This window comes from Rana temporaria, chromosome 8, assembly GCF_905171775.1.
Source record: "Rana temporaria chromosome 8, aRanTem1.1, whole genome shotgun sequence".
Classification (NCBI taxonomy): domain Eukaryota; kingdom Metazoa; phylum Chordata; class Amphibia; order Anura; family Ranidae; genus Rana; species Rana temporaria.
Genome location: NC_053496.1, coordinates 129,191,251 through 129,217,714, shown reverse-complemented (window position 1 = coordinate 129,217,714; position 26,464 = coordinate 129,191,251). Strand labels below are relative to the sequence as shown.

General features: G+C 41.7%; 1 long non-coding RNA gene across 1 annotated transcript; it reads right to left on the bottom strand.

Moving 5' to 3' along the window:
* Nucleotides 1-495: 495 nt before the first annotated feature.
* On the bottom strand, nt 496-19,006 carry LOC120909075. The gene is made up of 3 exons (XR_005741220.1): nt 18,813-19,006; nt 8,161-8,368; nt 496-639 (listed from the first exon to the last, which is right to left on the bottom strand). It is a non-coding gene; the product is annotated as an uncharacterized LOC120909075 (long non-coding RNA).
* Nucleotides 19,007-26,464: the final 7,458 nt, after the last annotated feature.

Here is a 26,464-nt window from a genome sequence, read left to right as displayed (position 1 = left end):
AGGCTCCATCCCCGGCCATGCTAGCCATGTCCATAGAGAGGCTCTGACCTGCCCCACTCCCCCACCACAGGAGATCTTCTTTGTTTGACCCATACCAAATTTCTACAAACCTATGTTGTTAAGATCAGGCTAAGTGAAGACCCATATTTATGTTCCTAAAATAACACAGAGCTTCCCACACTGATTATCATTCAGTTGGCTGAAACTTCTTCCTCCAATTTCCAGTTTAGATTCCCTAAAAATCACAGAGGTTCACATACTTTTGTTACACAACAATATATAAAGTGTAGTTGATACAATAATAGTGCCTACAATTCAAATTCTTCAATTTAGAGATTTCCACTACAGGAATTTTTCCTGTCATTAGATGTCCTTGATTTTTAAAAACAACATTATTAAACCCAATTTCTTTGAGCCCAGGTCCTCTTTGACCATCCCCAGCTTGTGATTGGACAGCAAATATTTCTAAATATAAATCATACAATCATAAAATTAAATTTCAAAACTTTACCATGGAACCATGCTGAAATCTGCTCACTGTCCTTTTCCATGCCAGCACGCAGTGGCATCTGCTCCTCTTTAAACCAACGGATGATGACTTCCCTTGATATTGGCCGAGCTGGTCGTTCCCATACATTTCTTAAAGAAAAACACAGATATTTTACTGCTTATCATATATCCGAGTATCTTCAACACCAAAATGGATATCACACAAATAATTTTGAAAGGCCGAGCCAGCTGCTCCCCCCCCCCCCCTATCGTTCCTATGAGTGGGAGGGGGAAGAGCAGGCAGTGAGCGATTCAGTTCGCATGCGCCGCGCTTTATAAGTTTTTCATTCATTCATTCATTTTCATTCAGTGATGACTGGTAGTCACCAGCTCTCTGCTCACGGAGCTCTGGGAACGGAGTGATCAGCAGTGTTTAATGGCTTGGTTTTCAGTCTTAGAGCAGGAGGGTAGGTATGTTTCTAAAAAAAAAAAAAAAAGTCCCATACTTCTCTTTTAAGCCTCCAAACAGCGACATACAGACTTTATCGAAAACGGGGAAAAAAAGGTTGGTGCTGGAGTTTCACTTGTCTTTTTGAATCAGAAGTGCTATCTCATTACAAAGCCTTTCATCTTTATTTTGTGTAATAGAGTTACTGAAATCTATACAGTTGGACAATATCACAATTTAAAAAGAAAGCTAATTTCCGAGCCAAATAATTTTGTACAAGGACAAGCAACTTAAAACCGATACTGGCAGGTTGATGTATTGACTCACCAGCCTATTTCTTATTTCTCTAAAGATCTCTGCGTCTGAGTTAAGTTTCCTGTAATTTGTTGTCATATTGTTTTAATACAGCTTAGTTCTATTAACACAATATTAGAGTATCTGCTCTGTTAGCTATCAGTCTGGAGGAGGAGTAATTGGATGAGCTTAAGGAAGGGAGAAATTTCAAGGAAAGAAGGGTGGGAAAGACCATAAGCAATATATCAATTTTCACTGTCTAAAGCTGGATACATACTATACAATTTTCTTTAGATCTTTTCCTTTAGATTTACCAAAACTATATAATATGAGTTCAAACTTTTATGCCGCGTACACACCATCACTTTATGTGATGAAAAAAAATGACGTTTTTAAAAACGTCACTTTAATTGACTGTGTGTGGGGGAAAACGTCGTTTTATGTCTTGTAAAAAACGACCAAAAAAAATTGAAGCATGCTTCAATTTTATGTGTCGTTTTTCAAAAGTGCACTTTTTACTTCACAGAAATTGACCGTGTGTAGCAAAAAACGTCGTTTTCTAAGACGTTTTTTCATCCACGCATGCCCAGAAGCTACTTATGAAGCAAGCTTCAATGGTAAAACGTGGTGGAACGTAACCTCACTTTGCAAGATCATTGTGAGAAAACGATGGTGTGTAGGCAACTTCGTCTTTGAAAATTGAAGTTTCAAAAACGTCGTTTTTTACTTCACAGAAAGTGTCGTTTTTTTTCATCACATAAAGTGATGGTGTGTACGCGGCATAAGAGTTTCAAATTGTATGCCATCAGGCAGTCCCTTGCACTACATGGTTTTGGTAAATCTAAAGGAAATCAGACAACAACATTTGTATAGTGTGTATGGGGTCTAAGAAGAAAAAAGGGCAGTCTATGGAATGGGGTCTGCAGAAATTGAGGCTCTAAAACGCATTGTAACCCTCCTTATAATATGCAACTATTGACAGAGCAAGCTTTTCTGGATCACAAGAATATGGCACCCACTTAAAGCTGCACCCCAGGAAAAAATATATGGTAATCACAAAGATGAAATACTATATATGTAAGGAAGTGTTTAACCACTTAAGACCCGGACCAATATGCAGGTACTTATACATACTGTTTGCATCAACATGCATCTCATTTAAACCCTTTCTTTCTTTCAATTTTCAGGGATGGAGGCATGTGTCATCCACATGACTCATTCAAAGTCCCAAAGCCAGTTCCATGTTTATCAATAGGGATGGAGATGCGATTTTGATGCTTATACATTTACCCTTATGCGTTTTTTCCAGTGCTCTTTATTGCTACACCTATTTTAGATGGAGGCTGGCTGGTGACACACACCCCTAGTCACCTGCTCTCCATCTACTCATTAGCACTTGTATGCCTCTACTGAGGAAACTAGAAAAGTTGAGTTAGGACCACAGGAATGCAGAGTGCCTTGTAAGCGGCCTGTGGCTTATCCATATATTTGAAAATGTGTGCAACCAATCCTCTGCTTTTAACATACTAAGTTAGACAGTTGAATTCGGCTTGCAATTTGGTTGGTAAGTTTGAGCCTGGTTATTACGCTATTCTACTTTATTTACTTATACATACTGTTTTCATCAACACGCGCCTCATTTAAAGTCCCAACCCTTTCTTTCTTTCAATTTTCAGGGATGGAGGCATGTGTCATCCACATGCCTCACTCAAAGTCCCAAACCCAGTTCCATGTTTATCAATAGGGATGGAGATGCGATTTTGATGCTTATACATTTACCCTTATGCGTTTTTTCCAGTGCTCTTTATTGCTACACCTATTTTAGATGGAGGCTGGCTGGTGACACACACCCCTAGTCACCTGCTCTCCATCTACTCATTAGCACTTGTATGCCTCTACTGAGGAAACTAGAAAAGTTTAGTTAGGACCACATGAATGCAGAGAGCCTTGTAAGCGGCCTGTGGCTTATCCATATATTTGCAAATGTGTGCAACCAATCTTCTGCTTTTAACATACTAAGTTAGACAGTTGAATTTGGCTTGCAATTTGGTTGGTAAGTTTGAGCCTGGTTATTATGCTATACTACTTTATTTATTTACTTATACATACTGTTTGCATCAACACACATCTCATTTAAAGTCCCAACCCTTTCTTTCTTTCAATTTTCAGGGATGGAGGCATGTGTCATCCACATGCCTCATTCAAAGTTCCAAACCCAGTTCCATGTTTATCAATAGGGATGGAGATGCGATTTTGATGCTTATACATTTACCCTTATGTGTTTTTTCCAGTGCTCTTTATTGCTACATCTATTTTAGATGGAGGCTGGCGACACACACCCCTAGTCACCTGCTCTCCATCTACTCATTAGCACTTGTATGCCTCTACTGAGGAAACTAGAAAAGTTTAGTTAGGACCACAGGAATGCAGAGAGCCTTGTAAGCGGCCTGTGGCTTATCCATATATTTGCAAATGTGTGCAACCAATCCTCTGCTTTTAACATACTAAGTTAGACAGTTGAATTCAGCTTGCAATTTGGTTGGTAAGTTTGAGCCTGGTTATTACGCTATACTACTTTATTTATTTACTTATACATACTGTTTGCATCAACATGCATCTCATTTAAAGTCCCAACCCTTTCTTTCTTTAAATTTTCAGGGATGGAGGCATGTGTCATCCACATGCCTCATTCAAAGTCCCAAACCCAGTCCCATGAATATTCAGGTAAAGGACCAGGCCACTTTTTGTGATTCGGCACTGCGTCGCTTTAACTGACAATTGTGCGGTCGCCCGACGTGGCTCCCAAACAAAATTGGAGTCCTTTTTTTCCCACAAATAGAGCTTTCTTTTGGTGGTATTTGATCACCTCTGTGGTTTTTATTTTGTGCGCTATAAATAAAAATAGAGCGACAATTTTGAAAAAAAATCAATATTTTTTAGTTTTTGCTATAATAAATATCTCCCAAAAATATAAAAAAAACTTTTTTTTTCCTCAGTTTAGGCCGATATATATTCTTCTACCTATTTTTGGTAAAAAAAAATCACAATAAGTGTTTATCGATTGGTTTGCGCAAAATTTATAGCGTTTACAAAATAGGGGATAGTTTTATTGCATTTTTAAAAACATTTTTTTACAACTAATGGCGGTGATCAGCGATTTTTTTCATGACTGCGACATTATGGCGGACACATCGGACAATTTTGACACATTTTGGGGACCATTGTCATTTTCACAGCAAAAGGTGCTATAAAAATGCATTGTTTACTGTGAAAATGTCAATTGCAGTTTGGGAGTTAACCACTAGGGGGCGCTGAAGGGGTTAAGCATGACCTCATATGTGTTTCTAACTGTAGGGGGCGGAACTGGACGTGTGACATCATTGATCGCCTTTTCCTATATCAGGGAACAGACGATCAACGACAGCACCACTGTGAAGAACGGGGAAGTTGTGTCTACACACACCTCTCCCCGTTCTTCAGCTCCTGTGACCGATCGCGGGACTCCGGCGGTGAACGGGTCCCGCAGCCGCGGTCACGAAACTTCGGCTGGGCACTTAAAGAGGACGTACATGTACGTGATTGTGCCCAGCCGTGCCATTCTGACGACGTATATGGGCGTTAGGCGGGCCTTAAGTGGTTAACCTGCTAAAGGATTGGCCTGTGTATACATTCAGTCTTCAGATTTACACATTTCCATAACACAGAACAGTGTGACAGGTGACACCAATTAAGAAATATACTGCAACCCCAGCCTGCTGATTGGACAGTGAAGAAGCAGTAAGAGAGCAATGATGCTTTCCCTGGATTCTCTCTGCTTTTTCCTATTGTCAGCTCCTTTTCAGTATTGACTGACGCTCCCAGTTCTGTCCCTCCCTCTGCCAGTCAGACTTCTGCTGTGCATGTAATTAGAACCCAGAACAGGTACTTTTACCCTAATTGCATTGAAAATGATTGACGGTATTTTAAAGTTAAAGGGGTAATTATTTTTTCCCCTAAATAGCTTCCTTTACCATAGTGCAGTCCTACTTCACTTACCTCAATCTTCGATTTTACTTTTAAATGTCCTTATTTCTTCTGAGAAATCCTCACTTCCTGTTCTTCTGTCTTTAACTACACAACGTAATGCAAGGCTTTCTCCCTGGTGTGGAGAAAGCCTCTTGAGGGGGGAGGGGGTGAGCAGGAGTGTCAGAACACCCCCTAACACACAGCTCCTTTTTTATCTGCAAAGTAGAGAGTGTCCTGACACTCCTGCTCGCCCCCATCTCCCCTCAAGAGGCTTTCTCCACACCTTGCATTACTGTGTGTAGTTACAGACAGAAGAACAGGAAGTGAGGATTTCTCAGAAGAAATAAGGACATTTAAAAGCAAAATCAAAGGATGAGGTAAGTGAAGGAGGACTGCACTAAGGTAAAGGAAGCTATTTAGGGAATTTTTTGTTTACCTTTACAACCCCTTTAATTTATTTTAAATTTCAAACATGTCATACTTACCTGCTCTGTGCAAAGATTTTGCATACAACATTCCTCCTCTTCTCTGGTTCCTGCTGGTGCTCTTGGCTCCTCCTCTGCTCTGCTTATCACTAGACATGTGCACACTGAAATATTTTGTTTTGGAATTTCATTTTCGTCCGAAAAATACATTTATTTAGTTATTTCTGAAATTTGTTTTTATTTATTTTGTTTCGTTAAAAAACGCATTAGTCCGAAAATCCAAATTAATTAAGGTCGAATCTGTCATTGAAGGCTTAATGTGTCCATTGAATGTTCTAAGAGGTTTCGATTAATGCCACAATCGTACATTTACGGTCGAATGCTCCACCCACAAGCTATAGTAGAATTCTAATGTTGTATGACTAGTAGTAGTAATAATTATATTTATTAATTATTATTACTAGTCAACCAACATTAGAATTCTTCTATAGCCTATGGGTGGAGCATCTGACCATAAATGTCAGTTTTTGGTGATCGTAAGTTTTTAGCTGCTTTGTCGAATCTTCATGTCTCTATAATGTCAAATCTTTTCTCTCTATGTCGAATAATCTTGGACTAATAGAGTTAGGTTAGGCGCATTCGACCGCAAGTTCAATAGACACAGATAGCTATTGTCACCGTCATGTCAAATCTTCTATCTATATCATATATTACACCTACGAGTAAGCATCACAGGATGCGAAACATGTCAGCTCTTTTTTCCTAATCCACTTCTTGTTTGACTGCATGAATTTTGGCTGTTTTTTCCATTTGAATTTTTGTTGTTTTTTCATGTTTTGAATAAAGACATCGTTTTTTGAGGAGTGCGGCGATCCAGGATTTTTCTTTCATCTCATGGTAATTGAGCACAGCCAGCACCCTCTTGGTTTGTTGGGACGGAAGCAATGGGGATTGATTGTTTTTAGAGCGGTATACTTTTCTTTTCTATATGAAACTGTTGTCGCATCGAAACGAAAATAAACCATTTTTTATGTCGAATCTTTCGGATTTCCGATTCTGCACGTTCATTATCATTTGTTAAAACGAACACGGAAATACCAGAATTTCGGATGAAAATGACTGCACATGTCTATGTATCACCATAGGAAGCCTTTTCCTATGGTGGCACTCATGTTGGCCAGATCCCAAGCTGGGCTGTGTGCGTCTTTTGACACACATAGTGTGACTCAGCATTGCCACACACTCCCTACTCACTGGATTTGATTGACAGCAGCAGGAGCCAATGACTCTAGCTGCTGTCTCCATGTCCAGTGAGGAGAAAGAGCAGCCCCGCTGTATTGAGATCTTACTCAGGTAAATAATTTGGGGAAGCTGGGGGAAAGAGAGCTGAACATAAAAAAAAACTAAGCCTTTACAACCACTTTAAAATGAAATTATGTATTAATAAATACAAAGCTACATTAAAGGAGCTGTAAAGGCAGATTTTTTTTAATCCTAATGCATTCTATGCATTAATATAAAATGCCTTCTGTGTGTAGCAGCCTTCCCTGCACCCCCTAATTACTTACCTGAGCCACATCTCTGTCCAGTGATGTCCATGAGTCCCTCAAATGTCCGGGACTCTCCCTCCTTATTGGCTGAGACACAGCAGCAGCACCATTTGCTCCTGCAGCTGTCACACAAAGTCAGTTAGCCAATCAGGAGAGAGAGTGGTGGGGCCGAATGACAGCTCCGTGTCTGATTGGACACATGGTGCTACAGCTCGGCTCGGGTGCCTCTATAGCAAGCTGCTTGCTGTGGGGGTACTTGACAGGAGAGAGGGAACAGGAGCACAGAAGAGGGACTCGAGAAGAGGAGGATTCAGGCTGCCAGTGTTTAAAGGCTCAGGATTACTGCTTGAGAATGTGGAGGAAGTGGATAGAGAGGCGTGTCCAGATTCTGAGGATATGTGCTTTTGTGGTTGAGAGAGTAGAGGAGGAGGGCAGATGGGAGTGTCCAGAGGCTCCCATTCATGGTTGGATAGGTGAACTGGGACTTTTATCCAGCGATACACAGGGCACAACAAGGAGGATTGAAACAATACATTTACTGGCAAGGTGTGTTTTTGTGTCTATGTCTGTCTATGTGATTGTGTGTGTGTGTCTATGTCTATGTGAGTGAGTGAGTGTGTCTGTTATCCATATCCCGGAAGAAACAGATGCTAGCTTCATCTGCCCATACTTAAAATGGATGCCCACACACCAGTGTGGGTGTTGTACTAATAAATAATTCCATAGCAAATATAGTCTCTTGTTAAAAATGAACTCCCTAAATCTCATCAACAATGTCTTTGGCTGCAGGATTTTTTTTCTTGTTTTTTTGATTATATACGACTATACTGTATATCTTTCATATATGTATTTGGTTGTTTATCTGGGGTTTAAAAAACTTTAATGCAGTTGCTAAACAGGGGTTATACCTTAAAAATCTAAAATCTGAAAATCATTATGCATTACTTACTCGACAGGTAGTTGAAGTTTGATTGGGGGTGTACTGCAAATTTCTTGAGTAGGCTCCTGCCCATTGTTTAGAGTAGTATTCTGAAAAAGATTACTAAGCCCAGCTACCTTTCCTTTCTGGATGGCCCGAAGAGATTGCCGGTGATATTCAGCTCGTGCTCTGCGGGCTTTATGCTTGCGCTCTTCATCGGCTGCCTTTGACTTGCGTACTGCAACAAGAAGTTAGGTCATTATACATAATTGTTCCTCCAGTGCTATGCAATATACATAATAACACTGCAATCATGGATACATAATCCTACAAAGAAAAATATGAGACTTCCCAATGAATTGTAATACTTGTTTGTTTTAGTAGAAAGGTAAACAAACTATTGATATTTCTTAAATCAAATGAATTTAAAGTTATGAAATGATTCCTCTGCTTATGCTTATATTGGCCACTCATCAGCTGGGTGCTTGATCATCAGTCTCCCATTTGTTATTCTGAACCCATCTGCACATCCATTACAATAGTGCTTTAAGAAGAATTCCAGTTATGGATATTTTTTATTATTACATTGGGCCAGCTTAGATTTATGTAGGACCATACCTGTGGGATCCCTCTAGAAGCTAAAAATCACTGTTAGATACTGATACTACTGTGATCGCCACTAGATTCCAGGTCCTGTGCTTAACATAGGTACCATTCCGAGATAGCTTTGCAGTTTCTCAAAGATTGCAAAGTGTTCTCCAATTAAAAGAGGTGGAGAAATGGGGGTGGTGACATCAGGCTCTCCATCTCATCAGAAAGCCAGTGGAGATCACTGTAGTAATGGTGTCTTCTATAGTGATTTCCAGCTTCAAGGGGTATCCCACAGGTATGGTATATGCATAATTACATTGGTAGAACAATTGGCTGGACAAATGGACTTATGTAAAAATATCCACATCTAGATTTTTTTTAAAGTGGTTGTAAACCTAGTTACACCACTTGTACCTACAGGTAAGCCTGTAATAAGGATTACCTGTAGGTACTGGAAATATCTCCTAAACCTGTACAGTTCAGGAGATATTTAACATGTACGCTTGCGCTGACCTCATCTGCGCATACACACTTAAGAAAGGGCATGGTCGTGCCGTTTCTAAAGGACCCGTGCCGTCACGTGACTCCGGACAGTCACAGAGCCGGAGTCCAGGACCCCGGAAGAAAGAGGGGTGAAGATGGATGTGGCCACCAGCGGGGACATTGTGGGCTTCATTTGCAGGTAAGCGGTGGTCTATGCGATGCATACTAGGCCATTATGCTTTTACTTTGCAGGGCAAAAGAGGAAGTAAAACCCATCATGGTTTACTTCCCTCTTTAGGTAAGGTCTTCCCTGGTGCCTTATTCTGGTGTCCATATTGAGCTCCTTAGATCTCAGGCTTAGGTTGTATGTGAATCCATAGCTTTTCCTCAATTTGAGATTAAAATGACTGTAAAGGTAAAGGTAAACAGCCCGGAACCTCCTCCTCTTCAGTCCCCCACTGGTGATCAATCTTGGCTCCTACTTCTCCAAGTGCCTTCATAAAAAGCCACTTGCTATGGGGGGCATTCATGCGGTCTCAATCCTGATCCGGGATGTGTGTCTATAGACACACACTTTGCAGCTCAGCCCCATGTCTGCTCCTGCCTCACAGCATTTGTTTGACAGCAGCAGGAGCCAATGACTCCTGCTGCTGTCATGCCTGTAGTGAAAAGAGAGACAGCAGGGAAGAGTTGCAGCAGATTGGCACACTGCCAGATCGAGATTGGGCTCAAGTAAGTGTTTAACCATTTGCTGACTGGCTCACGCCGATATACGTTGGCAAAGTGGTAAGTTCCCAACAAAACAACATATGAATGCGTTGTGCCCTTTAAGAGCCAGTGTGTGCCCGCTGCACAGCGGGGGACCCGATGCATGTGGCCGGCAGGCGCATTCGCTGCCGGCCCCCCACGTTTGTGGGCACGAGAGCCAGAATGGGGATCTGTGTGTGTAAACATACGAATCCCTGTTCTGTCAGGATAGAGGAGACAGATTGTTTGTTCCTAGTAAGTAGGAACAGCGATATGTATCATCCCCCAGTCAGTCCCATCCCCCCACAGTAAGAAACACTCACAAGGGAACACATTTAACTCCTTGATAGCCCCCTAGTGTTAACTCATTCGCTACCAGTGACATTTACACAGTAATTGCCCCAGTTGTGCAAAACATGTCGGGTACATAGCCTGCTTCAAGCTCTACTATGCCCTAATTGAATTTTTTTTGTGATCACTATTTACAAGAGTTTTTACGACGCCTGTACCATTTTATATATTTTTTATTTGAATAAACAAATCCATTTTTACATCAAACTATTCTATTTATCTGCACTATGTGGAGGCCTTTCTTGTTTTCTTCTATGGTCTGTATCGGTGTCTGGATTTCCGAAGTTCCGCTATATTAGAATTGGTGACGCCATGGCCTTCAACATCTATCTGATCTGGAGCGGATACAGGAAGTTTTCCTTCACAGGAGTTCTGACCTGTACGTGTGCCTGAGAGGATCTGTCACTGCCTTTTTGACCCACCGCCGCTGGCGTGTGTGTCCATTATATGGGGTAAGAGTATTCATTTCCGTCCCTCCCTGGTATTGGAATCACTCTCCCGGGTGTCGTGTTTGCTGAACATCTCCCACATCCACAGGAATGTTAACATCTTACTGTCTTATATTGGATAATTGGGACACTGAATATCTATATGAACTTGTGAAGTGTTTATTTTCTCCTTCCAAGGATCCTTGATATACAGAACTGTCTATGGACTATACACACTCACTTTTTTCACATTTATGAACAATTTTTTGTATTTCGTATATGTATGCTTTTCATTTGAACACTAGATTACATACATCAGCATTGTATGTATTGGTGCACAGGAATTGTGGTCGAGTTTAGATACATACACCTTATATGCTTTTCTCCTATTGTCACATTTTTAGATTTGGCTTCAATTCACAGCGCTGCATCTGTTTGTTTTTTACACAGTAATTAGTGCATTTTTATAGCACTGATCGCTGTATAAATGTCAATGGTCCCAAAAAATGTGTCAAAAGTGTCCAATCCGTCCGCCATAATGTTGCAGTACCGCTAAAAATTGCAGATCACCGCCATTACTAGTTAAAAAATTATAATAATAAAAATGCCATAAAACTTTCTTGTTTGTAGATGATATAGCTTTTGTGCAAACCAATCAAGTATTTACCAAAAATACGTAGAAGAATATATATTGGCCTAAACTGATGAAGAAATGTGTTTTTTAAAAACATTTTTGGGGATATTTATTATAGCAAAAAGTTAGAAATAATGTTGTTGTTTTTTCAAAATAGTTGCTTTTTTTTGTTTCCATGCAAAAAATAAAAACTGCAGAGGTAATCAAATACCACCAAAAGAAAGCTGTATTTGTGGGAAAAAAGGACAATTGTCAGTTAAAACAACGCCGTGCTGTATCACAAAAAATGGCCTGTGAGGCCTCGTACACATGACCGAGTTCCTCTGCAAAAACCAGCAAGAAACTTGCTGGGATTTTTTTTTTGCAGAGGAAACCGGGCGTGTGTACATTTTTCGACGAGGAAACTGACGAGGATCTTGTTGAGCCAAAAAGAGAGCATGTCTTCTTTTTCCTCGACGGGAATAGGGAAATTTGGCTCGCCGAGATCCTCGACAGCCTAACAAGGAACTGGACAAGCAAAACGATGTGTTTCGCCCGTCGAGTTTCTCGGTCGTGTGTACGAGGCTTGAGTGGTTATGGGGGGGGGGAGGGGGCTGGGGGAAGCTGCTTTTTGAAAGTTTTTTACCTTTTTGCCTTTATAACCACTTTAAATCCCACCTCTAAAGCTAAGCCCCTTCCCTGTCATTCAACTGTCAAATGCATGAGCAATAGAGGTTCTGGGATTTAGCACTTGAACAATAAGGAGCAGAACCTAGAGACAGGAAATTTAGGGCCTTAGGCTTTATGTAAAGTTAAAGCCTTATGTTTCAATTGACCCTAAAATATAAGGAGCTCCACAGAACCCATTTAGTGACTAAAATAGATATTTTCAGGAACCTACACTTCACCAAAGTTTTTACTTGAAGTGGGGTTCCGGGCATAATTTTTATTTTTTTGCAAGCTAAAATTAATCACAATAAATAGTCCCTAAAACGTATTAATAGCTCCCCAATCGTTCCAGAAATCCTTGCAAACACTTCCCTTATATCCTCTAGCTAATGTTGTGGAATTATCCATCATATGTGTGGGCATGTGAAGCCCAGTTCCCTTTTCTTCCTGGTTTTCAGGGAGAGGTGCATGCTGGGCGATTTTTAGTAATGCTCAGAGACTCCTGGGAAATGAGTGTCATGATTCCCCAGGAGGCAATGGGGTCTTAGGACAGGAAGCTGAACCACCTAGGACCAGGAACTAGGCACATTACGAAATCTGCCTAGTAACAGCCAGAGGTGAGTATATTTTCTAGGGTGGAACTCCACTTTCAGGCATTTTTAGTCAAGGTCAGGTTTGCATTAACAAATACAGCTCACAGGCATGTTTTTTTTTTTAACAAAGGTAAGAGCTGCCAATTAGATTTTAGCAAATATCAGTTTAGAACAGACAAAGCTAAGGTTTCTTCTGATTTGTTGGTATTGGAGTTAAAACACTCTAAGCATGTTTCCTAATCTGTTTCTTTTTTTGTTTGTTTGTTTGTTGTTTGTTTGTTTTTTTGTTAAACTTGGTGCAGATGCTTCAGTATAATTTAAGACTGACCAAATAAACTTTAACACCAATTAACAAATTACTTCTCTAGGGATGAGTAATTTGCTGTTTAATTTTAGAGGCAGAGCAAGGTCTGGTTTCAATGCTCAAGGCTAAGATATGCTGGGAAAGACAACTGCATACCCTGCATGGTGCTAATTAGAGGGTATTTTGAACAGAAAAATAACAAAATACCAGCTTTGTTTGGAGGTAGCCTTGAAGTAAAATAATTTAATTACAGGATCAAGCAAATTAGTATAAATGATTTTATGATATTTTTATTAAAATAGAAATAAAAACAAAAACTAGGTGTAAAGCGTGTATATGGATATACTGTATATGTTGTACGTTTGTGTATATACATATAGAGAGAGCGAGAGATAGAGAATAAGATGCTATTCCGTGAAGCCTACAGCTATGCTTTTCCAGAACAGCCTTGAGGGCAAACTAGTACCCCGGGATTTAATGTGTCACTGCTGAGCTAATTAGAGAATTTGTTGGAACATCTATTAAAATCGGTCTGGTCTATGCATCTTTTACAGGAAGAGTATAAGGCTTTTCCATTGAGCATACATTTTGAGCTTTTTTGTCGTGTTTTTTGTGAGTTTCACATTTTACACGCTTGCTTAAAGTATATATAAACCTTCATCTTGTAAAATAACCCATTCAGTTTAACAACATTTGTGTGTAGATATAAAAAAATATAAACACCATTTTTTTCCCCTGTCAGAACTTTTATAAAAAAAAATAAAAAATATGTATTACAAAAGGGGGGTTTGGAACTTTAAATGAGACATACGGCTACAGTAATCAAGTAGAAAAGCAATAATGACAATGCACGTACAAATCGCAGAGCCATTCAAGCTATGGGACTTCTTCCCAACGTTTAACACCATCTTTTACCTCTTTCTACCAAGATTTGTAAGAATTCAAAAGAAAGAAACTGTATTTTTTATGTAAAAATGGTCTATGTTTGAATCAAACTTTATGCATTTTTTTTTCATTCCTAAATAAGGAGACATTTATTTTTGAATGTCAAAATAAACAGAATATATTTTGGAAATATAATGTGTTTGTCATTTTTTTTAAATGCTACAGAACAACTTATACAATTATACAGTATTTAAACAATGATTAGACATATACAATCACTGCATTTTTTTCTTTGGTTGAAAAATCAAAACTGTGACAGAAAGTCAGGTAAATCTGTGGGTGTTGTCACAGATGGGAGATACATTTCTGCCTTGTTTAGACAATACACCAATTATTATCAGGTGTCGGCTGCAGAAGTAGCCAGAAAGGTTTAAGGGTGTTGGAAAACTTCAGCTGTTCAGAATGAGGTAATTAAGGCCTCTATAAATAATCCAGAGGATTACTACTGATTGCTGCATCCTGAGGCTTTTTGAGTGAAGGAGAGCAGTGAACAGAAATACTTCTGAAGAGGTGCTGTTGATTTTTTTGTGTGATAAAAATCAAAAAGACTATTTGTTTTTCTGCTGTAGGACCAGCAGTGTCAGCCCAGCAGTAGGATGTGCCAGACTCCATAGATAGGTTCACGTGGGGTGAAGGTAGACGCCCCAAGTGGCCAGGGTTTATTTTATGTTTGATTTTGTTTATGCTTTTTGGATGCTTGCACTTGTTTCCAGCAAGATGAAAGAATAAACCAAATTCTTTGTTTTCAAACATCTTCGGCTGTTTCTGTATCAGTCCGTGTGTAGTGAACCTATCCAGGGGGTCACACCCCCCGCTACCGAGCTAACCCCTTACAATACACAAATACCAAATTTGTACTTTTTCCCAGATATACTGCAGGGGAACCTCTCCTGCTGGGAATGGTCAGGAAAACATTTCCCTCATGGCAATATGTACATGAGCTGCTTGATTGCACTCTGTAATAACATAGGGAGGGTAGGGAGAACTCTTCTTCTTCAAGATTCATGCCCTCCTTTTCATAAATAATGTTATGTATGTAGGACCAAGCCAGCCTGGATTCTTAACTCAGCGTTCTCAAGGCTACTTTGTATTGTGGTTTGAAAAATACACCATTTGTTTGCCATGAGTCCAAAAGAACATTTGATTAGGTGCTTGGCATGGTTCAGACAGTAGTTGATTTTATTGTTCTTATTATCTAGATTTGTTTTAGCATAAGGCCTATGCAGATTCCCTAAAAGCGCAAAGGCCTCATCAATGACAAGTACACAAGGGAGCTCTGATGTCCACAGCAATAAGTTTATAATTGATGTCACAGATGGTCACCAGAACTAGTGATAAAAAAAAAAAAATGATAATTATAAAATTGAGATCCAGACCCTGGAGGCATTTTGAATGTGAACATGCTTCCTCTCAAGGGCTCCAATGCAGTTAGGAAGGTTGGTCCAGGTTCAAAATACTGCTGCTATTTGTTGCCATACGTTCTCATTCAGTACTGGCATCACTGATGGACACAGTTCTTCTCATATGGCTGTACATGTATTGTGCACAATTTCTGAAATGGTTGAAATTCCAAGTAGGAAGTAATTTTTCAAGGAGGTGTAAGACTGGTCAGTTGCAGGAAACCTATAAAAAGAGTGCAAAAATAATTAGCAACATATGGATTATATAAGTATGATAATGAGCTAAAATCAAAATGACCACATCTATTTAAAAAAATGCATTATGTTTACGTGGAGTAGAAAATTCACAAGAAAATTACATTAAATAATGCATACATAAAAAAAAAAATTGTATGAAAACATAGCCAAATATTTTTTGTAATATTAGGGGGTATGTTATTTATTTCACAGATAAACACTTGGGAATGGTGTTGAGGCTTTGCAAACAGGAAAGTCGGAGTCCGTGCAGAAGCACCAAATATTTGTCTGTGTTCTCATATCATATCATAGAAAATAATAGTTATATAAAAAAAGAATAATCATTTTATATAAAAAAATATATATTATAAAGATTTTAATAATACAGTAGATATGAAATATAAAATAAAAGCTATATTTTGGAGGCCTGAAGGGAGAAAAGAAAGATTAGCCTTCTTACCTCAGGGTCAGTAAATTCAGTTTATTCGGAGGCACACACCTTCTCATGTTAGTGTTCATTCACTGCAGCTGTGGATGCAGCTTGTCCAATAAGTTGTCAAACATGGATGCCTCTTTCTTGTGAAGTTGAACTTCATTGGGTATTGTCTCAAATAAGTATAGTGCAGCTCCACAAAACCTTCACAGGGCCTCTTCAGCAGCACAGGATGAGTCCAGTAGCTGAGACATCTCCTCTCCAAAATCTTCCTCTTTTCATGCTCTCCCATCTACTCACATAGGCAAACATGACAAAGGATGTTCACCATCCTAAAAGTTTGTAGGCAGGTGCAGTCTACTTTCTCCACTGTAGACAGTGCTCTTCCACAGTGCCAGCTGGAGTATAAGTCAAGAGGAAAGTGGTTCCTCTATGACTTCCTGGATCACTGGGGAACGTAACCAATTGGATGCTGCCACCCCATGTGACTCTAGCCATCTTGGGTCAAGCAGAGCCCATTTAAGGTTCTGGCTTCCAAGATTGGTATGCATTTTGCGAATGGGTAGAATAGGGCTAGGTACCTGTCTGTTAGGGACAGAACTAGTGGCAAGGAAAGGTTCTTGACAAGGAAGGAAAATGTAGGGCTTGCAACTTCTTTTGTACAAGATGGCTAGGCTGCATTTTTCCCATCCTATCAGGCGCTGTCAGTGTGGCTGAAACCTGCTCTGTACACGCTGCTGGACCCATGAGTGTTCCAGGCTGAGCTGTCTTCCTACCGGGTTATTGTTAAATGTCTTTGCATTATTTCAATACAAGTTCTTTCATCGCACCTGGACTGTGTGTATTATTGCTGCCGCACCGCGCTGCACCCTACCTACAAGTTGGCAGAGGCTGTCGCTATAGTAGCTCCCAACTGTCCCTGATTTCGAGGGACTGTCCCTGATTTGGAGAAATATCCCTCTGTCCCTCATTCCTCCTCATTTGTCCCTAATTTTGGTCTGATCTATATAGATGTATATAAAATGCACTTTTTATCTACCGGTATCAAAAAGTGTTTTCCAGCGCTAAACCTTTCATTCTGATTTCAAAATTGTTGCATTTATAAATCCCAAAAGCCAATATAAAGGAATAGTAGTGGTAAAAAAGCACTTGTGGGTTTAACCAATCTTGTTTTTTTTGTACAGTTCACTAGACATGTGCACACTGAAATATTTTGTTTTGGAATTTCGTTTTCATCCAAAAAATAAATTTATTTAGTTACTCCCGAAATTCGTTTTTATTTATTTTCATTTTCGTTAAAAATTGCATTCATCCGACAATCCGAATTGGTAGAATCGGTCATTGAAGGTGTCTGTCGAATGTTTAAAGAAAATTTGACGGAGCAGCTAAACTGTTCGACGCCGCAATCGTACATTTCACGTCCAATGTTCCGCCTACAAGCTAGCTATAGTAGAATTCTAATGTTGTATGACTAGCAATAATTATTATAACAAGTCAACGAACATTAAAAAATGTCTATAGCCTATGGACGGATGCATTTTACCTGAAATGTACGATTGCAGCGTCATACAGTTTAGCTGCTCCGTCAAATCTTCTTAGAACTTTCGACAGACACCATAAGCCTTCAATGACAGATTTGTTTGTATGTTTTTCGCTGCTTTGTCGAATCTTCGTCTTTCATGTTGAAGTGTCTACTCCAACAGTCAGCCGACTTTCACATTTGTTTCTCCAAGTGCAAACTTCTAACTATTTTACTGCTCCTCCTCTTTGGTCACAATCAGCCAATAACATTCATCATCATCATCATTTTTATTTTACTTACTCCGCCCAATTCCAGCATCGATCTTTTCTCTCTATAATGTCAAATCTTTTCTCTCTATAATGTTGAATCTTTTCTATCTATAATGTCAAATCTTTTCTCTCTATGTAGAATAATCTCGGACTAATAGAGTTGGGTTAGGCACATTCGACCACAGGTTCGATAGATACAGATTGTTATTGTCAGCGTCATGTCAAATCTCCTATCTATATCGAACTGTTGTTGCAACAAACAAAAACAAAGCATTTGTTTATGTTGGATCTTTCGGTTTTCGGACTCTGCGCTTTTGTTATCGTTTGTTAAAACGATAACCAAAATACCTGAAATTCGGACGAAAATGCATTCGGCCGAAAACAAATGCACATGTCTACAATTCCCCTTTAAGGGGCGTGGAAAGGGGTGTGTCCTATGCCTGCATACTTTTGCTGATAGGTGTCCCTCATTCTCATCTCAAAAAGTTGGGAGGTATGGTCGCAATTAAGCCTAAAACAAGACACAGCAAGAACACTGCAAAACACACTGGGGTTCATTTGCTAAAACTGAAGAGTACAACATCTGGTGAAGTTCTGCATGATAATTAATCAGCTTCTAACTGCAGCTTGTTCAATTAACCCCTTCCCAACCAGCCACTGCAGTTACACTGCGACAGGTTGGCACTGCTGCGCAAGCCATTGTAGCTGTATGTCGGCTCTTTAGGAGACCCTGCACAAATACCGTGTGACATAAAAAAATTGCAACAATTGCTATTTTATTCCCTAGGGGCTCTGCTTAAAACAATATATAATGTTTAGGGGATTTAAGTAGTTTTCTAACAAAAAATATTGATTTAATCTTGTAAACAAAAAGTGCCAGAAAAGGCTTGGTCCTCAAGTAAATATGTAATTTCACTGATTATTTATGTCCTGGCTGCAGTTTTCTCTTATAGTAATGCAAGTAATATTTGTTTTAGAAACATGAAAAACATTCATTTTATTGGCCCTGCATGTTTACTAGAAGAACACTGAATGCAATTTCTAGACAGGAAGCAATGGCTCATGGATGCAGAGCCATTTTTTTCACATCCACTTACATTGCTCTTGCCACTCCTCCTCGTCGTTCTCATTGCGTTGATGTTGCTGCTGAGCTCTCTTCAGACTCAAGTATAATTCTTTTGCACGTAGCTCTTCCCGTTGGCGAATCTGTTCCTCACCCTTCCTCCTCTCCTCCTCCTCTCTTTTCTAGAATGGGTTAAAATGAGTCACAAAAATGTGTTAAAAATATAATACACCCCCGATCTTTCCATACATTTTTCTTGGCTTTCTAGACCCTAATAGGCTCTGGTATTAACTACTTGTATTTTATGATTGTCCTAGGTAGGGATGGGACAAACGGACCCCTGTTCGGTTAGCACCAGAACTTTCGAACACCGCAAAAGTTTAGACCTGAATAGCGAACCCCATTAAAGTCAATGGGACCTGAACATCAAAAATCAAGGCTTAAATGCAAGTAATTGGGCATACAATGGTTATAGGGGTCCGGGTCCTGCCCTGGGGGACATGCATCAATAAAAAAACAGTTTGTGAAAAACATAATTTTTAAAGGAGCAGAGATTTTTATAAAAATTTCATAAAAATAAAAGATTAGAGATTTCATAAAAATAAAAAAATCCTTCCAATATAGTGCCTGGGGGGTCCTCTTAGTCTACCTGCAAAGTGGCAGATTTGTACCATGTCTAGAATCTGCTGCAACAATAACTTCATTTATTCATTAAAAAAAATAATCCCCTGCAAGCTGCCTTTATTTTGCTCAGCAACAGCTGGGGAGCCAGAGTGTATGAGGAGGCCACAATGTAGTGCACTGGAAACGAGATTAGAGATTTTAGGGATACATTCTGGTGTCACTTTGACTTTGGGTGGAAGAAAAATTGGTATGTGGGTGTCGGAGGCACCTTCCCATCGTAACCCTATAGAGATAATCTTGATGAAAGCAAGAATTGGCCTTGCTGTAAAAAATTGCAATGATATACACCTGTCAAACAGTTGCTTAAAAAGTGGTCTTTGGGTGTTAATTGTGCCCATGAAACCTATACCAAAAACATTCTTCCAGATGTAATGATTGACCACCCTCAAAGCTAGGCAGTCTCGAAGTCCTGCAGAGATTCTACATCCCAAAAAGACTTAATTAGTGACATCGGCATCAGGGGCATCATAGCTGGTAATCCAGGACTGATTCATTTTTATAAAAGTCGAACTGTCCACAGAGTCTGTGGACAGATGCGTTCTACCAACATCTGAATCCAATAATGGCTGGGCATCATCAAGAAGCAAGTGGCTGACGCTGTGGTCAAATAACTCAGCTGACTCCTTCATGGCTAATGTTGGGGCTATGACAGGAATAGATGTGGTCATTACACTTACACTATCTCTAGACTGACACTAAACGAATATTCTACACCAGGGGTGTCAAACTGGCGGCCCTCCAGCTGTTGCAAAACTACAAGTCCCATGAGGCATTGCAAGGCTAACAGTTACAAGCATGACTTTCACAGGCAGAGGCATGATGGGACTTGTAGTTTTGGAACAGCTGGAGGGCCTCCAGTTTGACACCCCTGTTCTACACTGACAATTGAAGCAAGATAGCACAGTATAGCACACTAACTAACTAATAGCACTGAACAGAGCCCTGTTCTATCTCTCTCCACACTGAAATCACACTGAAAATGGCTGCCATTAAATACATATTTTATACTGTGGGACAGGAATGAGCCATGATTGGATAAAGTCATGATGACAGTGTCCAATCATGACTCTGACAGGGCTCTGTGAGCAGTGAAATCAGTGAGAGCTTCAACCAATCAGGGCTTGCAATGCACTGTTCAGTGCTGCAATGCATCGTGGTCAGTTTGGGGTACAAACAAAGGGTCAAACCACCCGTTTGTTCGGATGTTGGCCAAATGTCCGAACAATGAAAGTTTGGCCCGAACTTATGCTCAGGCTGAACCGTTTGCCCATTCCTAGGCCTAAATACTAAAATGCTGAGATTATCTTTGTGATACTACACTGGGGTTGCACTGGATATTTGACTTTTTGGGGGCAATATGTTTATGAGACATACAGTACCATTTTTAATGTAACTGGATGTTTATTAGAATTATCTGTTCTTATTTACTTACTGCTATGTTTTCTATATATACATAAATAAATATTTTAAAAAGAAATGTACAAAAAATGTTTAACAGTTAATGTACATCTTCGTAAAATAGTTAATAGATGTTAAATAGGATTTTATTCATGATATATACAGGTGCTTGCCTTCATGTCAAAATTACAACAAATTACGCAGATGTTTCATATACAGCAAATAATTATCCAAGGGCATAACTATAACAACCGCAGGCTGTGTGACTACAATGAAGCCAATAAGCCCTGGGGATCCAGGATAAGATAACTGCAGTTTTATTTTTCCTGGCAGAAGAAAACAATTTGGATAAAATGAACCCAAATACACTTTTTATTTTTGAGATGATTATATAGACATTTATAGTGTGATTGTTTTTACAGTAAATAGAGACAGGTATTGCTTGGAATTTATATAGGGATGCTATTTTGGTGAAATGTAGTATACTGATAGATTCCAGTTAAAAAATATAAGGCACTGTATGATTCACTAAATAACTTGCACATATAGGTCATTCTGTTTGTTTGCCCACATCAATAATCCTGTGTGGATCCAGAACTGTTGTTTATTCAAGCCATAATTTGTGGAAAGCTAGTAAGAGGAGGACTATAGAAAATTCTTAAAGAGATTTGTAGATTTAGGCATCTCAGACTGGTCTCTGCTTTAATATGTGATGTTATGTGTCTTTTTTAATGTGAGCATGGAAAAAGATGCTAGGTCACAGTAGTACCACCTGTTCTTGTACTGATATTTGCCATTCAGCTGTTTGATGTTAATATAGGCTGAGAGGCGCAAAGAGAGACTCGGGTGTTTCAAAATTGTATGTATAAAGGAAACATTGTGGCTAAGCCAATCTAAGTGTCATACAAGCAAGGATATCTTAAACAATATTTTGTGATCTGCAGGTTGCATAAAAAACATATGCAGGGGTAGAACATTGTAACTCTACCCCAAAGGAGCCTCTGTATTTAACTAGTTCTTTCTCAAAAAGTGCAAAGGCTACAAGTCACACAAGCAACAGTCCATTTACCCCGGCTCCACTTTTTTAGATTTATTGGTTGCTCAGGAGAGGAAAAAAAGGGCATGGGATACTCAAAAATTCAATTAGCAGAGGGCACTATTCTCTTGGTAAAGGTAACACAGTCTAGCTATCACAGCTGGGAACCATGAGGTAGTTTACAGAACAGTCTATTTTCTCATATCTGGGGACCATGAGATAACTCCAATATAGCTGGGGACTATGAGGCAGATCTCTCTAAATAAGCTGTTTAAGAGCCGGTTCACACAGGCGGCACGACTTTGGGGGCGACTCGGCAAGGCGATCTCAAGGTGACTTGAGAGGCAACTTGCAAAATGACTTCTGTATTGAAGTCAATGCAAGTCGCCCCGAGTTGCCCCCAAAGTCGTACAGGAACCTTTTTCTAAGTCGGAGCGACTTGCATCGCTCCTATTAGAACGGTTCCATTGACTACTGCTGACCGCGACTTGTCAGGCGGCTGAGTCGCCTGACAGGTCGCCCCTGTGTGAACCGGCTCTTAGGGAGTGAGTAAGGGTCTCTACTCAAGTCCTAGAGCAGCTACATTCTCAAACACAATCACTTGATAGAGAGATCTAGCATTCAGTCCAGAGGTGCTTCAGAGGCAAGCAGCCCCCTGAAACCCACAGATCTATCCCTTTCAGGGGAAAGACATTCTCCTCAAAGCCTCAGGCTATTTGCTGCCTCCCAGAACACCGTATGGGCACACCTCCACCGTGGTTGGCTAGGAAGCTTCTCTCAGAGGCAGGGTGAAACAATCAAACTAGCTTGTGAAACCATGAACAGACCAATACAAATGATAACTGCTTCTCTGATTACAGAGAAAAAAAAATGTGCCCAGCATCCTTTACTCAGAGGGCACTACATCAGCAACCGGGTTCTAATCATGTTCTTTCTTTATTGCAACAGGCAAAGAAACAAGTTTCAATCAAAACTCAATTTGCATCCTCTCTATAACAAAGTGACATTAATCAGGATACTTCAGGCTAAAAAAAATAAAGTTCATCTTGAGAGAAGAAATAATCCTCCCTGCAAGGGTTAAATGCTAGGGAAACAGGAACGGCTGTTGCATTTACATCCCCTCATAGCCGACACTCTCCTTCCCTCATTCACCAATGCTCCGGCATCCTCACTTTCAATACAGGGCTACTCTGCTTTGGTATTGAAGATTTCAGAGGATCTGTGACCACTGAAGGATCAGGGAGAAGTGGCTGCAGTGAGTCTTACACACCGGAGGGAGTCTGCAGGAATGGAAGATTGGGTAAATAAAATTTATTTTTGTGGCCCGTTAGAACTAAATGAGCACTGCACCCTTGCAGTGCAAGGGCATCCCCCACTGCAAGGGAACATATTTCCTTTCCAGGGGGTCCAGCTTTAATATTCCTTGTATCTCATATGAGGGAATATATTCAATTGCACCACTTTAAAAGGGTCCAGTAGGATTTTTTTGGGAAGCTCTTCTTCTACATAGATTGTTCACAAAGCCAATGTGTTTCGGGGGCTTTAGCTCAGCCTCATGCATCAGGGCTTTAAAAAAACACATTAAAACAATGGGCCTGATTTACCAAGCCTTTACTCCATGACTCATGGAGTAAAAGCAGGAGTAGCAGCCGTTTTGCCATTTACTAAAGAAATACGCTGCTAGTGCAGTGTATTTCCCTAGTTACTAATGTGCTCCGTGCGCCCAGGAGAGGGTGCATTGTGCACCAGTACAGACCTGGCGCACGGCACATTAAACGCACATTAAACTATAAATTGCGGGGGTTTGGGCGGGAGTTTATTAAGGGGGGAGGTGGGGGGATGCAGGGGAAGTGAAGTGACATGTGTTTTGAAGTGTTTGGCGGGCCGAATTGAAAGGGAAAGTGTTTTTTGAAAACAGATCCCCGTACGCTTGCACAGTGCGCCTGAACCTCGGGAGGTTCATTTGCATACTGGGCATGTGCAGAGAGAAAAGTCAGGGATTCCCGTGCGCCTTGTCAGTACGCCGTGAAAATCTTGGTAAATACCAAGCGGCGTACCCGTGAATGCGCTGCGTGACGCGGCGCACGGGAATCTCCGAGCTGTTTTCAGCCCTGAAGGGGAACTCGGCGCCAAATTTCAAACTTTAAATCGGCGCGGGTCCCCCTTCAGGGCTACATTAGGCTCTTAGGCTTGGTCCGGAACGTGAGGGGTTAAACCCGCGCCGATTCGGCGCGGGGGTCCCCCCCAGATCCAAACCAAGCCCTCATCCCAAGCATGCAGTCTGGCCCGGACAGGAATGGGGGAGGGGACGAGCGAGCGGCCCCCCCCCTCCTGAGCCGTACCAGACCGCATGCCCTCAACATGGGGGAGTGTGTGCTGTGGGGGAGGGGGGCACTGCCCCCCCACCCCACAGCACTCTTGCCCCCATGTCGATAGGGACAAGAGCCTCTTCCCGACAACCCTTGCCATTGGTTGTCGGGGTATGCGGGCGGGGCTAATCGGAATCTGTGAGCTCCCTTTAATAAGGGGGCCCCCAGATGCCGGCCCCCCACCCTATGTGAATGAGTATGGGGTACATCGTACCTCTACCCATTCACATGGGGGAAATGTAAAGTAAAAAAAAAACACCACACAGAATAAAATATTTTATTAATCTGCTCCGGAGCCCCCCCTTTCTTCTTTAGCTCTCTTAGAAGGGGGGGTTTCTTCTCTCCCGATCTTCCGCCGGGACCCTGGGCTTCGGTGATTTCTGCCGGGGGAGGGCGCCATCCCTCGGTCCTCTCCGGAGCCTTCCGCCGGATGCCCCCACCCCATTTAAGCTCTTTTTCATTAGGGAGGGGCATCCGGACTTCGGGGTCTTCTGCCGGGGGATGGCGCCTATCCCCCGGTCTTTCCGGTGCCTTCCGCCAGGGTTCCGGTCTTCCTGGTCTTCTGCCGGGGGTGCGCCAACTCCCCGGTCTTTTCTCTTCTGTCTTCTCTGCTCCCTCTTCTGCCTGGCTCCCCCGCGGAGCCAGGGCTTTCTTCCGTCTTCTTTCTTCTCTCTTCCTTCTTCTGCCTGTCTCCTCCGGGAGCCCAGGGCTTGTCTCCGCTGTCTTCTCCCTTCTCTTCCATTGGATGTTGACACGACGAGGTCCGGCGCTGGAATGCCGTCTGAGCAGTGGGCATGGACTTATATAGGGCAATGCCACCATGTGACCTCAACCCATGTGACATCACATTCCCATCATGCCCAGGGAATGTGATGTCACATGGGTTGAGGTCACATGGTGGCATTACCCTATATAAGTCCATGCCCGCCGCTGACACGGCATGTCAGCGCGGAACCTCGTCGTGTCAACATCGAATGGAAGAGAAGGGAGAAGACAGCGGAGACAAGCCCTGTGCTCCCGGAGGAGACAGGCAGAAGAAGGAAGAGAGAAGAAAGAAGACGGAAGAAAGCCCTGGCTCCGCGGGGGAGCCAGGCAGAAGAGGGAGCAGAGAAGACAGAAGAGAAAAGACCGGGGAGTTGGCGCACCCCCGGCAGAAGACCAGGAAGACCGGAACCCTGGCGGAAGGCACCGGAAAGACCGGGGGATAGGCGCCATCCCCCGGCAGAAGACCCCGAAGTCCGGATGCCCCTCCCTAATGAAAAAGAGCTTAAATGGGGTGGGGGCATCCGGCGGAAGGCTCCGGAGAGGACCGAGGGATGGCGCCCTCCCCCGGCAGAAATCACCGAAGCCCAGGGTCCCGGCGGAAGATCGGGAGAGAAGAAACCCCCCCTTCTAAGAGAGCTAAAGAAGAAAGGGGGGGCTCCGGAGCAGATTAATAAAATATTTTATTCTGTGTGGTGTGTTTTTTTTACTTTACATTTCCCCCATGTGAATGGGTAGAGGTACGATGTACCCCATACTCATTCACATAGGGTGGGGGGCCGGAATCTGGGGACCCCTTTATTAAAGGGGTCTCTCAGATTCTGATAAGCTCTCCGCCCGCATACCCCGACAACCAACGGCCAGGGTTGTCGGGAAGAGGCTCTTGTCCCTATCGACATGGGGGCAAGAGTGCTTTGGGGTGGGGGGGCAGTGCCCCCCTCCCCCACAGCACACACTCCCCCATGTTGAGGGCATGTGGTCTGGTATGGCTCAGGAGGGAGGGGGGCGCTCGCTCGTCCCCACCCCCATTCCTGTCTGACCAGACTGCGTGCCTGGGATAAGGGCTTGGTTTGGATCTTGGGGGGGGGGGGCACGCTATTTTTTTGGGCCCCGGTTTAACCCCTTATGTTCCAGACCAAGCCTAAGAGCCTGGTATGCACCTGGAGGGAACCCACCTTATTTTTTTTGGGGGGGTCTGGAGTTCCCCTTCATGAACAGCGATCTGTCATTTACACATGTCAGTCCCATCCCCCCCCCCCTACAGTTAGAACACACCCAGGGAACATATTTAACCCCTCCCTCGCACCTAGTGTTAACCCCTTCCCTGCCAGTGGCATTTTTTGAGTAAGCAATGCATTTTTTACAGCACTGATTGCTAGAAAAATGCCAATGGTTCCAAAAAAGTGTTCGATGTGTCCGCCATAATGTCGCAGTACC